The sequence below is a fragment of the Phyllobates terribilis genome, unplaced genomic scaffold, assembly GCF_046119375.1.
Source record: "Phyllobates terribilis strain yellow unplaced genomic scaffold, ASM4611937v1 Scaffold_1__5_contigs__length_1240528914, whole genome shotgun sequence".
NCBI lineage: Eukaryota > Metazoa > Chordata > Amphibia > Anura > Dendrobatidae > Phyllobates > Phyllobates terribilis.
This window is the reverse complement of record NW_027362761.1, coordinates 1179479528-1179491815: the sequence shown is the minus strand read 5'-3', so window position 1 is coordinate 1179491815 and position 12288 is coordinate 1179479528.

Sequence of the window (12288 nt, the reverse complement as noted above, 5' to 3'; positions counted from 1 at the left end):
AATTGGAGTCCTTTTCAGGACTAGGTTACATCAGTTCCTATCAGTTTTTGCCAAGCAGGTCTGTGCCAGTGCTGTGCAAGTTTTTTTCACAGCATTTGGCTGAATCTAGCAAAGCTAATCCTTTTTGGCCTATTGCAGAGTGTGTTAGTCAGTGGAGTAGCCTATCTGTGTTGCAAGATATACCACCTGTGTATAGAATACCAATTTTTTTACTGCACCTAGTGAAGTAAAATCTTTTGGGCATAGCATCATTCTATTAGTCCATCTATACTGACCTCCATCAGGTTGCAAATTAAAAATAATTTTTTTCTGCATCTAGCTCTGAAAAAATATTTGGGCTTCTAGCAGTGTGTGGGACTTGGTCTATTAGTCCATCTATACTGACCTCCATCAGGTTGCAAATTAAAAATAATTTTTTTCTTCATTTATCTCTGAAAAAATATTTGGGCTTCTAGCAGCGTGTGGGACTTGTTCTATTAGTCCATCTATACTGACCTCCATCAGGTTGCAAATTAAAAACAATTTTTTTCTGCATCTAGCTCTGAAAAAATATTTGGGCTTCTAGCAGTGTGTGGGACTTGGTCTATTAGTCCATCTATACTGACCTCCATCAGGTTGCAAATTAAAAATAATTTTTTTCTGCATCTAGCTCTGAAAAAATATTTGGGCTTCTAGCAGTGTGTGGGACTTGGTCTATTAGTCCATCTATACTGACCTCCATCAGGTTGCAAATTGAATAAAAAAAATTTCTGCATCTAGCTCTGAAAAAATATTTGGGCTTCTAGCGGTGTGTGGGACTTGGTCTATTAGTCCATCTATACTGACCTCCATCAGGTTGCAAATTAAAAATAAATTTTTTCTGCATCTAGCTCTGAAAAAATATTTGGGCTTCTAGCAGTGTGTGGGACTTGGTCTATTAGTCCATCTATACTGACCTCCATCAGGTTGCAAATTAAAAATAATTTTTTTCTTCATTTAGCTCTGAAAAAATATTTGGGCTTCTAGCAGTGTGTGGGACTTGTTCTATTAGTCCTTCTATACTGACCTCCAGCAGGTTGCAAATTGAATATAATTTTTTTCTGCATCTAGCTCTGAAAAAATATTTGGGCTTCTAGCGGTGTGTGGGACTTGGTCTATTAGTCCATCTATACTGACCTCCATCAGGTTGCAAATTAAAAATAATTTTTTTCTGCATCTAGCTCTGAAAAAATATTTGGGCTTCTAGCGGTGTGTGGGACTTGGTCTATTAGTCCATCTATACTGACCTCCATCAGGTTGCAAATTAAAAATAATTTTTTTCTTCATTTATCTCTGAAAAAATATTTGGGCTTCTAGCAGTGTGTGGGACTTGTTCTATTAGTCCATCTATACTGACCTCCATCAGGTTGCAAATTAAAAATAATTTTTTTCTGCATCTAGCTCTGAAAAAATATTTGGGCTTCTAGCAGTGTGTGGGACTTGGTCTATTAGTCCATCTATACTGACCTCCATCAGGTTGCAAATTAAAAATAATATTTTTCTGCATCTAGCTCTGAAAAAATATTTGGGCTTCTAGCAGTGTGTGGGACTTGGTCTATTAGTCCATCTATACTGACCTCCATCAGGTTGCAAATTGAATAAAAAAATTTTCTGCATCTAGCTCTGAAAAAATATTTGGGCTTCTAGCGGTGTGTGGGACTTGGTCTATTAGTCCATCTATACTGACCTCCATCAGGTTGCAAATTAAAAATAATTTTTTTCTGCATCTAGCTCTGAAAAAATATTTGGGCTTCTAGCAGTGTGTGGGACTTGGTCTATTAGTCCATCTATACTGACCTCCATCAGGTTGCAAATTAAAAATAATTTTTTTCTTCATTTAGCTCTGAAAAAATATTTGGGCTTCTAGCAGTGTGTGGGACTTGTTCTATTAGTCCTTCTATACTGACCTCCAGCAGGTTGCAAATTGAATATAATTTTTTTCTGCATCTAGCTCTGAAAAAATATTTGGGCTTCTAGCGGTGTGTGGGACTTGGTCTATTAGTCCATCTATACTGACCTCCATCAGGTTGCAAATTAAAAATAATTTTTTTCTGCATCTAGGTCTGAAAAAATATTTGGGCTTCTAGCAGTGTGTGGGACTTGGTCTATTAGTCCATCTATACTGACCTCCATCAGGTTGCAAATTAAAAATAATTTTTTTCTTCATTTATCTCTGAAAAAATATTTGGGCTTCTAGCAGCGTGTGGGACTTGTTCTATTAGTCCATCTATACTGACCTCCATCAGGTTGCAAATTAAAAATAATTTTTTTCTGCATCTAGCTCTGAAAAAATATTTGGGCTTCTAGCAGTGTGTGGGACTTGGTCTATTAGTCCATCTATACTGACCTCCATCAGGTTGCAAAGTAAAAATAATTTTTTTCTTCATTTATCTCTGAAAAAATATTTAGGCTTCTAGCAGCGTGTGGGACTTGTTCTATTAGTCCATCTATACTGACCTCCATCAGGTTGCAAATTAAAAATAATTTTTTTCTGCATCTAGCTCTGAAAAAATATTTGGGCTTCTAGCAGTGTGTGGGACTTGGTCTATTAGTCCATCTATACTGACCTCCATCAGGTTGCAAATTAAAAATAATTTTTTTCTTCATTTAGCTCTGAAAAAATATTTGGGCTTCTATCAGTGTGTGGGACTTGTTCTATTAGTCCTTCTATACTGACCTCCAGCAGGTTGCAAATTGAATATAATTTTTTTCTGCATCTAGCTCTGAAAAAATATTTGGGCTTCTAGCGGTGTGTGGGACTTGGTCTATTAGTCCATCTATACTGACCTCCATCAGGTTGCAAATTAAAAATAATTTTTTTCTGCATCTAGCTCTGAAAAAATATTTGGGCTTCTAGCAGTGTGTGGGACTTGGTCTATTAGTCCATCTATACTGACCTCCATCAGGTTGCAAATTGAATAAAAAAAATTTCTGCATCTAGCTCTGAAAAAATATTTGGGCTTCTAGCGGTGTGTGGGACTTCGTCTATTAGTCCATCTATACTGACCTCCATCAGGTTGCAAATTAAAAATAATTTTTTTCTGCATCTAACCCAGCCAATAGTTTTGGCCTAATACCACAGTTTGGCCACTCAGCTCTGCTCGGTTACCATCCATTGTTTTTTTTGTGCAAACAACTCCAGAGTTGTGAATTAGTTAACCACCAAAATGAGTGGAAAAAGGCCTGCTGCTGGTGGAAAGGGGAATAGGCGTGTTGGGAAGGGGAAAAAAGGTTGTGTCCATGGGGTAGGTGCAGAAGAAAGACCATCTTCCAGCCAAACTAAAATGTCTACTTCTTTTAGCGGACAATGTGACAAGATCCCTTTCTTACAGCCACGCCAATCGCTACAAATTCCAGATGAGGCACAAAAACAGCAGGTGCTTCAACGGATATCAAGTGCTCCTTTAAGTGGGCTCTCCTCCACATCAACTTCAACATCACAAATACTCCAGTCCTCAAAGGTGTCACCCAAATCGCACTTGCTTCCTCACAGCTCCCAAATCTCCAGCTGCCCGTCTGAGTATGAGGTAGAACAGATGGTTGAGTCTGCAGAGCTGTTTACTCATACTATAGCCTGGGAATCAGAGGTCGACTCCAGCGCTTCTGTGAATCCAGACGAGGAAATGATCTGCACTGATGCCCAGAATCTTTATGAGTCGGATCCAGGACCAGACGCAGAAGGTTCTGACCATAATGTAGACCCTCATTCCCAAACTGTAACTCCTGTTGGTGGAGACAATGAGGAAGACGATGATAAGACTCAAATACCTGATTGGAGCGACAACTTTAGTTTTTTGTCAGGGCAGGAACAGGTTGGCTCTGAGGACGACGGGTGTGATAACGCACAGGGTGATGATGATGAGGTCGGAGATCCCACTTACTGTCAACCCACAGTCAGCCAAGAGATGAGGTCAGCAGAGGAGGTGGAGGAAGATGCTAGTGACGACGAGGTCAGGTTGCGCCTTCCTGGACAGAGACGTAGTACTGGAAGCACGTCAACAACTGCATCCTCAAACACAACTCTGCCTCTCACCACAAGTCGTGGTGGCTCTTCAGGTCGCATGGGTGCTAAGCCTTGCATAGCCTGGGCATTTTTTCAGATCGATAAAGATGACCCAACTCGTGTTATCTGTAACATTTGTCAGCAAAAGCTAAGTAGAGGCCAAAAAATACATAGTTTGAGTACTTCATGCATGAACCGGCACATGGACATGAAGCATAAGTTGCTGTGGGAAGCTCAGTGTGCTACAATGCGGCCTAGCTGGCCGGGCCAACCACCGTCTGCCATATCTTGTGCATCCGCGGCCTCTTCATCCTCTGTGACTGGGGGGACAGCAGTCACACCTGTTTTGGGGCGCAGACCTGCCACCTCTTTACCCGCAACAGCCAGCGTGATTGGCAGGTCATCATTTTCTTTGGAGGTGGTAACACCAGCTGGTCTTGAGCGCTGTCCGACATCGATAGCACCACCTTTGGATCAAGGCAACCTAACATGTCCGCCTGCATCTTCCTCACAGACCGGCAGTTTGCCGGGGACACCCTTATCAACCCCGTCTAAGCACAATAGCCAGCCCTCGGTCCCTCAGATGTGGACAAGTAAAAGACCATTTCCTCCTAGCCATGAGAAAGCTAAGAGGTTGAATTTCACCATCTGCAAGCTCTTGGCTACAGAAATGCTGCCTTTCCGCCTGGTGGACACAGAGGATTTTCGAGACCTTATGTCCGTCGCAGTGCCCCAGTACCAGATGCCCAGTCGGCACTACTTCTCAAAGAAAGGTGTGCCTGCGCTCCACCAGCATGTCGCACACAACATCACCGCTTCTTTGAGAAACTCTGTGTGTGACAGGGTGCATTTCACCACAGACACTTGGACGAGTAGGCATGGACAGGGGCGTTACATGTCGCTGACTGGGCACTGGGTAACTATGGTGACAGCAGGACAAGGGGCTGCTGTCCAAGTCTTGCCGTCCCCACGAGTTGTGCGTCAATCCTCTTTATGTCAAAGTTCCTCCACTGCTTCTGCCTCCTCAACCTCCTCTCGGTCTTCCACCTGCACCCAAAGCCTGTCTGGTCATGCCACAAGCTTTCTAACTGCGCAGAAGGGATCCTGCACACCTCCTTACTATGCTGGCAGTAGGGCTCAACGTCATCAGGCGGTTTTTACATTGAAATGTCTGGGAAATGTGAGTCACACAGCTGAGGAGTTGTGGTCAGCTCTGGAGAACCAATTTCATGAATGGTTGTCTCCACTGGACCTGAAACCAGGGAAGGCCGTGTGCGACAATGCTGCAAACCTGGGTGCGGCCCTTCGCCGGGGCAATGTCACACACGTGCCTTGTATGGCTCACGTGTTGAACCTGGTTGTCCAGCAATTTTTAGCCCACTATCCCAGACTAGATGGCCTTCTGCAGAGGGCACGGTCGCTGTGTGCTCACTTCCGCCGTTCGCATCCCGCAGCTCAGCGACTTACATCTCTACAGAAGTCGTTGGGCCTGCCACTTCACCGGCTAAAATGCGATGTGCCTACCCGGTGGAATTCAACTCTGCACATGTTGCAGCGACTGTGGCAGCACCGACAAGCCCTGGTGCAATACGTTCTGACGTATAGCCTGGGCCAACGAGATTCAGAGGTGGGGCAAATCACGCTGGAGGAGTGGTCTCAGATCAGGGACCTATGCACCCTTCTGCACAGTTTTGAAATGGCGACGAAGATGTTTAGTGCTGACGATGCCATTATCAGCATGACTATTCCGGTGATTTACATGCTGGAGCACATGTTAAACAGAATTCGGAGCCAGGTGGTGGCACAAGAGGAGGTGGAGGAAGTAGAGGAGGAGGAGTTGTATGCGGAAGGGCTAACATCTGCAAGGTCCAGAGGGTCGGCAGCACCAAGGCGGCAGGCATGTGAGGGTGGGGGAGATGATTTTACCAGGGCGCATGGTAGCAGCCAAACTAGTGAGGAAGGTGCAGGAGCCCAGGAAGAAGTGGAGGACGAACTGATGGAAGACTCATCAGATGAGGGAGACCTTGATCACATTTCTGTTGTGCGAGGTTGGGGGGAGAGGACAGAGGAAGGAAGCATGATTGTTACCTCGCCACCAACACAACAGGGACTTGGTGCTCCTGGATGCGCAACACACATGAGTGCCTTCTTGCTGCACTACCTGCAACATGACCCTCGAATTGTGAGAATTAGAAATAATCCTGACTACTGGGTTGCCACACTGTTAGATCCCCGGTACAAAAGTAAATTTGCAGAAATTATTCCTGCCATAGAAAGGGATGCACGCATGCAGGAGTATCAGCAGAGACTGTTGCAGAATCTTACATGTGCTTTTCCACAAAATACCAGTGGTGCACGTAGTGAATCTCACAGTTCCAACTTGCCAACCGTGGGACCGTCAAGTGTTCAGCACTCAAACCGTAACAGAACCACAGTATCTGCTGGTAACATCAATTTTGCGGAATCATTTCACCACTTTTTTAGCCCATCCTTTGCAAGGCCACAGGAGACAAGAAGTCTGACACATAGTCAACGCCTAGAGACGATGGTACAGGAGTATCTCCAAGTAAACATTGAAGCCACGACTGTGTCACTGGACCCTTGCTCTTTTTGGGCTTCCAATCTGGATAAATGGCCGGAGCTAGCCACTTACGCCTTGGAGATCTTGTCATGCCCCGCAGCCAGCGTTCTGTCTGAACGTGTGTTCAGCGCTGCTGGTGGTGTGCTGACAGATAAGCGCACGCGGCTCTCCACTGATAATGTAGACAGACTCACGTTCATAAAGATGAACAAATCATGGATCCGAAACGACTTTTCTACCCCTGTGTCATCCTGGGGAGAGTAAAAGCTTGATGATTGGTTAAAATCACCCTACCAACCGTTTTAAGCTTTCAAATTACTAATCATGTTTATCTGTATCTTGACTGGAAAATAATTTGGGCTTTGTAGCAGTGTGCAGCACTGATCCTATTAGGCCATCTATAATAAGCTTCACCAGATTTAAAATTAAAAATAATTTTTAGCTGCATCTAGCCCGGAAAATAATTTTGGGGCTCCGAGATGCGCAAGACACATAAGTGCCTTCTTGCTGCACTACCTGCAGCATGACCCTCATATTGTCAGAATTCGAAGTAATCATGACTACTGGGTTGCCACACTCTTAGATCCCCCAAACTTTTCGATCAACCTTTTCATTTTAATAAAGACCAAAAAAATGGTCATTTTTGAAATTATAAGCATTAGCAGGTTGTTAGAAACTGAAATCAAACAGTTTTCAACTCAAAACTTTATTCTAGGTGATGTTACATTTTCACATAGGACCCCTTGTTCGAAAGGAGCTTCTGAACTCTCTCGTCCATTGAATTTGTCAGGTTTTGGATGGTTTCTGCTTCAATTGTTTTGCATGAGGACAGAATACCCTCCCAGAGCTGTTGCTTAGATGTGAACTGCCTCCCGCCATCATAGACACTCCTTTTAATGATGCTCCAAAGGTTCTGAATGGGGTAGAGGTCAGGGGAGCATGGGGGTCACACCATAAGTTTGTCCCCTTTTATGCCCATATCAGCCAGAGATGCAGATGTTTTATGTGCAGCATGAGATGGTGCATTATCATGCAGAAAAATAATCTTGCTGTGAAATACACGGTTCTTCTTCTTGAACCATGGCAGGAAGTGCTGTTTGAGAAAATCCACATACATTATGGAGTTCATCTTTAGCGCCTTCAGGGATCCTAAAGGGGCCGACAATCTCTCTCCCCATGATTCCAGCCCAAAACATTACTCCACCTCCTCCTTGTTGGCGCTGTAGCCGTGTTTGCGTGGGGTGTCCATTAACCAGCCATCCTCCACTCCATTCATCTGGACCATCGAGCGCTGCACGGCACTCATCCGTGAACAAAACAGTTTTGAAATCAGTCTTCATGTAATGTTTGGCCCACTGGAGCCGTTTCTGCTTGTGTGAAGTGGATAGAGGAGGTCGACAGGATGGCGTATGCACAGCTGCAAACCTCTGAAGGACCCTGCATCTTGTTGTTCGGGGGACGTTGGAGGCACAAGCAGCTTCAAAAACTTGTCTGCTGCTATGACAAGGCTTTTTTGCCGCTGTAGGAAAGAGTCCTCAATTTGCCCTTATCAGCACGCACACGTGTGTACTGTGAATCAGCTACATACTTCTTGATTGCCAAGACACTTCATCCTGATCATCGCACAATGTTGATTGTAGTCATGCCTTGACCTAAACACTCCACAATTTGTTGCTTCTCAGCAGCCGACACATCCTTTTTCTTTCCCATTTTGGCAGAAAATGTAGGCTGCTTAATAATGTGAGAGAGCCTTCTTAAGTAGTCTTGCCTTTCATTGGACACACCTGCCAAACTAATTAGCACAGGTGTCTGCAATTGCTTACAGTGATATAAAGAGCCCTGACACACATCACCATCAATGAGTTTAACTGACAAACAAACAAATTCTTCCCTTATCACTCCTAAACACTTTTTGCATAATAATTTGGAACGCGGTGTACATGTGCTTTTCCACAAAACACCAGTGGTTCACGTAGTGAATCTTACAGTTCTAACTTGCCAACCGTGGTCTGTATGGAATTGTTCAATAAAGGGCCCAAAATTAAGATAACATAGATGGGAGAGGTCTCTATGAATAGGAATTCCTAAGTATTTGATACCCTGTGAGGGCCAGGCAAAGGGAAAGTTGGACTGGATGGAATCCTATATGGATTTGGGGAGGGAGACATCGAGGGCCTCAGACTTCGCTGCATTGATTTTAAAATTTTACCATGTAACAAAGTGATCTATTTCAGCCATAACAGCAGGGATGGATATATGTGATTGAGTGATATATACTAGGACATCATCAGCAAATAGAGAGCACTTGTACTCGGTGCCTCCCACCTCAATCCACCTAATATTGGGGTTATGGCGAATTGATGAGAGCAGGTGCTCCGTCACTAGGATGTATAAGAGAGGGGACAGAGGACATCCCTGCCTTGTCCCATTGGTGATTGTGAAAGGTGATGAAAATGTTCTGACGCACCCCCTGGGCCTTGGGACACCCGGAGCCGGACCCTTTTTGGTGGATGCTGGTGGTTGTAGTCTTCGTGGCGGCGATCCGGTTCCGTGGCTCAGGGCGGTCAAACCAGTGGCGGAACTATTTATGTGGTTTTGATGTTTAAATGTCCGACTACGCCACCCGTGGATTGCGGTCAGAGTGAACCGCCGCTACAGGGCAGACCGCTAAGGCTGGTGTTGTGGGTGCAGCAGAGCGTAGCATAACTCCCCACGGGAGGAGTATAGCCTCAGGGCAGTGTATGTGGAGGATGGGGGTGATGGTGCAGGGCAGCAGCAGTAACGACACGGAGTCAGTGATGCAGTTCAGGGCCTTTACTCACAGTTCTTATTATCTAGACCACGTCTGCAGGTAACGGCTGCCCACGTCGTACTGTGCTCACCAGGTGAGGGGCTCAGACAACTCCCAGATAACTTTGGAGCGCTTCACAGGACCCCCTTTGTGTGTCCTTTGTCTGGCCTTTCTTACCAACACTTCTGTCCGGCTGCCTCGGGCCTCCTCTTGGTAAACTTGGCGCCAGTTTCCCTGACCCTATGTGGTGCCTTCCTAGCGGGTGGAGCAAGGGGCTGCGCCACATAAAATGTCAGAGCCTCCGGTTTCTAGCTGAGGGTCGTTTCCTGCCTCCACTAGTTCGGGGACCGGTCTCCCCCTTTGGCCTGACCCCTCCACGCAGGTGGATTCGGGCGTGCGGTGGCGACTCGCCCGTCCGCACCCCTGGGATCCCTTCATTCCTCGTTCCTGGAGCCTTCTCCGCTCCTCTTCCTTCCTTCTCCCTCTTGCAGGCCTGGGCCTCTGTTACTAGGCCCGCCTCCGGAGCAGAGCTCATACAGAGCCCCTGCTCCCTGCCACTTCTGCTCAGACTTCTCTGCACTGAACTAAGATGGTGCCCACCTTTTATACTCCCTTCTCAATGCACCCAGGAACTGCTTCCTCCCTGCTCCTGCACTGCAGGGTTCCCCTTCCTCAGTGTTCCCTCCCCCCACTCCAGCCAGGGACAGGGACTGTCGTGCCCATCTCAGGGGCATATTGGTCGCCCTGCCCCACGGCAATGTGGTGTAATGCATGCAGGTGTCGGGTCCTGATCCACACTCCATCCTTATCTGAGAGTGAGATATCACACCTCTGGGTGAGGTGCAATACGTCTGTAGCAACCGAGCCCTCGGTGCTACAGTTCCATTTATCTTCAGCCTAGGTGACGTATTGTGATACAGGGCCGTGATTTTGGCTATAAAAGGGTCCCCTAGACCCCTACCCCAAGCTTTTTAAGAGAATCATATATGGCGTGCCAGGAGACTCTATGGAATGCTTTCTCAGCATCCAACGAGAGTATCTACTTACAAATTTTTAACTGCATCTAGCCCAGGAAATACTTTGTGCCTAGTAGCAGTGTCTGCTAGTCAGCGGATTATCCCGGCTGTTAAGCAAGCTACACCACCTGTAGTTTGGACACTTAATTTTTTCAAAGGAAATGCTTCGGGACCACGGGATACTCAGTGAAGAGCATCAGGAGGCACCCCAAGGCATAGGGGCTGGGACTGGCACTAGGATGCCTTGCGGTGGACAGCCGAGCTGGATCCTTATAAAAGCTTTTTAACTGCAGCAGCTTTAGTGGACGCTACTGGAGCTGGAATTACGCGGCTGCTGGCATGAGACTTGCCCTCCAATGGATCCTTGTAAATGGATTTAAAGTGTATTCATTCAAATTAGAGGGACAATTTAAATTAAAAAGCTTAGAGCTGCCTCCACCACAGGGGGGCTCTCTCGACCCACCAGCGGACAGGCACCAGTATTGGGAGAGGGGGGCTGGCCGTCAGGGTTCACCGCGGCTCTGGCACAAACCCGGCGACACGGAGGTGGCACGGGCAGGAGCGGACTGGCCGTCTCGGCTTCTCACTTTTTGGATTTTAGAAGGGCATGACATGCCTATATCTGTGTCTCCCCCTCCTTTTACTCCTCCACCTCTTTTCTTTTCGCATGACTATATGTACTTGTCACTTTTCCATGTGTTAGTTGTGTCTTCTGAGCAGTTTGTCAGCTTTTGGACACCTTTGAAGGTGTTTTCTATGTGTTTCTATGTGTTTTTGTTTGCCTGCCATTGGTTTTAACGGTGTTCGAAGGTGTTCGACGAACAGTTCGACGAACAGTTCGGCGAACACACAGGTGTTCGACGAACCGAACCGAACTCGAACACTACGGAGGTGGCTCAACACTAGTGGGGACCTGCGATGCCGTCCAAACCCTGATTCGGAGGTGCCTGAAGCTGCGGAGGAAACTACCGGCTCCATCCCGGACTGGTCCGCGTCTGCAGAGGACCCGCAACAACCTGTTCTTACCCCGCTACCCGCACCAGCAGTAACCTGGCCTGAGGCTGAGGAGTGGGCCTGGGAAAACCAGGGGGGCGACCTGATGGGCTTCCCCCGGGAGACCCGGGCTGAAGCACGGCGGAGGAGCCAGTGGTGCAGCGATCAGATCTTTCAGCTTGCACGGGAGCACCGTCAGTGGGAGCAGCGCTGTGAGTGCCTCGAGGTGCGGGCCAAAGCTGCGACATCCCGGGCGCGTCAGGAGGAGGCCACCCGTCCCGGTCCTCGATTTGAAGGCCAAGTCATCTGTTTCCACCATGAGGCGGGGTGGGGATTCATCCGGTGTCCCCAGATCCAGGACGATGTCTTCGTCAGCCGGCGGGACGTCGAGCCGCGTTTAAAGAAGGGACACCCTGGCCGGAACCTCTTCCCGGGCGACACAGTGACTTTCTCTCGCCACCAGGGGGAGCGTGGGTGGTACGCCCTGGACGTACACAAAGTGTCCGGGAGTGAAGCCACCCCGCGCTCAGCCTCAGGGGACCGGCTAGCCTCCGTCGGGAGGAATGAGCCATTCCAAGGAGAGAGCCCGAGATTTAAAGCAGCCCCCGGCTGTTTCTGTTATTGTTTACAAGTTTAAAATGTTGATTTTTTCTACCTTGCTTATTTTTATACCCAGTTTCTAGAGACATGTGTCCCTGTGGACTGGCAGCAGACAGACTCTTTCCCCCTTGTATATAGTTTGCATCTCTTTAGGTGCTCCATATTGGTTTTATACAAAAACCGCGGATATTTTCTACCTCAAGACCTCAGAAGAAAAATCTGTCAGGGTGGCTCTCCGGGAGGTCCAACTCGGGATCTTCATGCCCTGCAGCCACCCCAGGGCCTA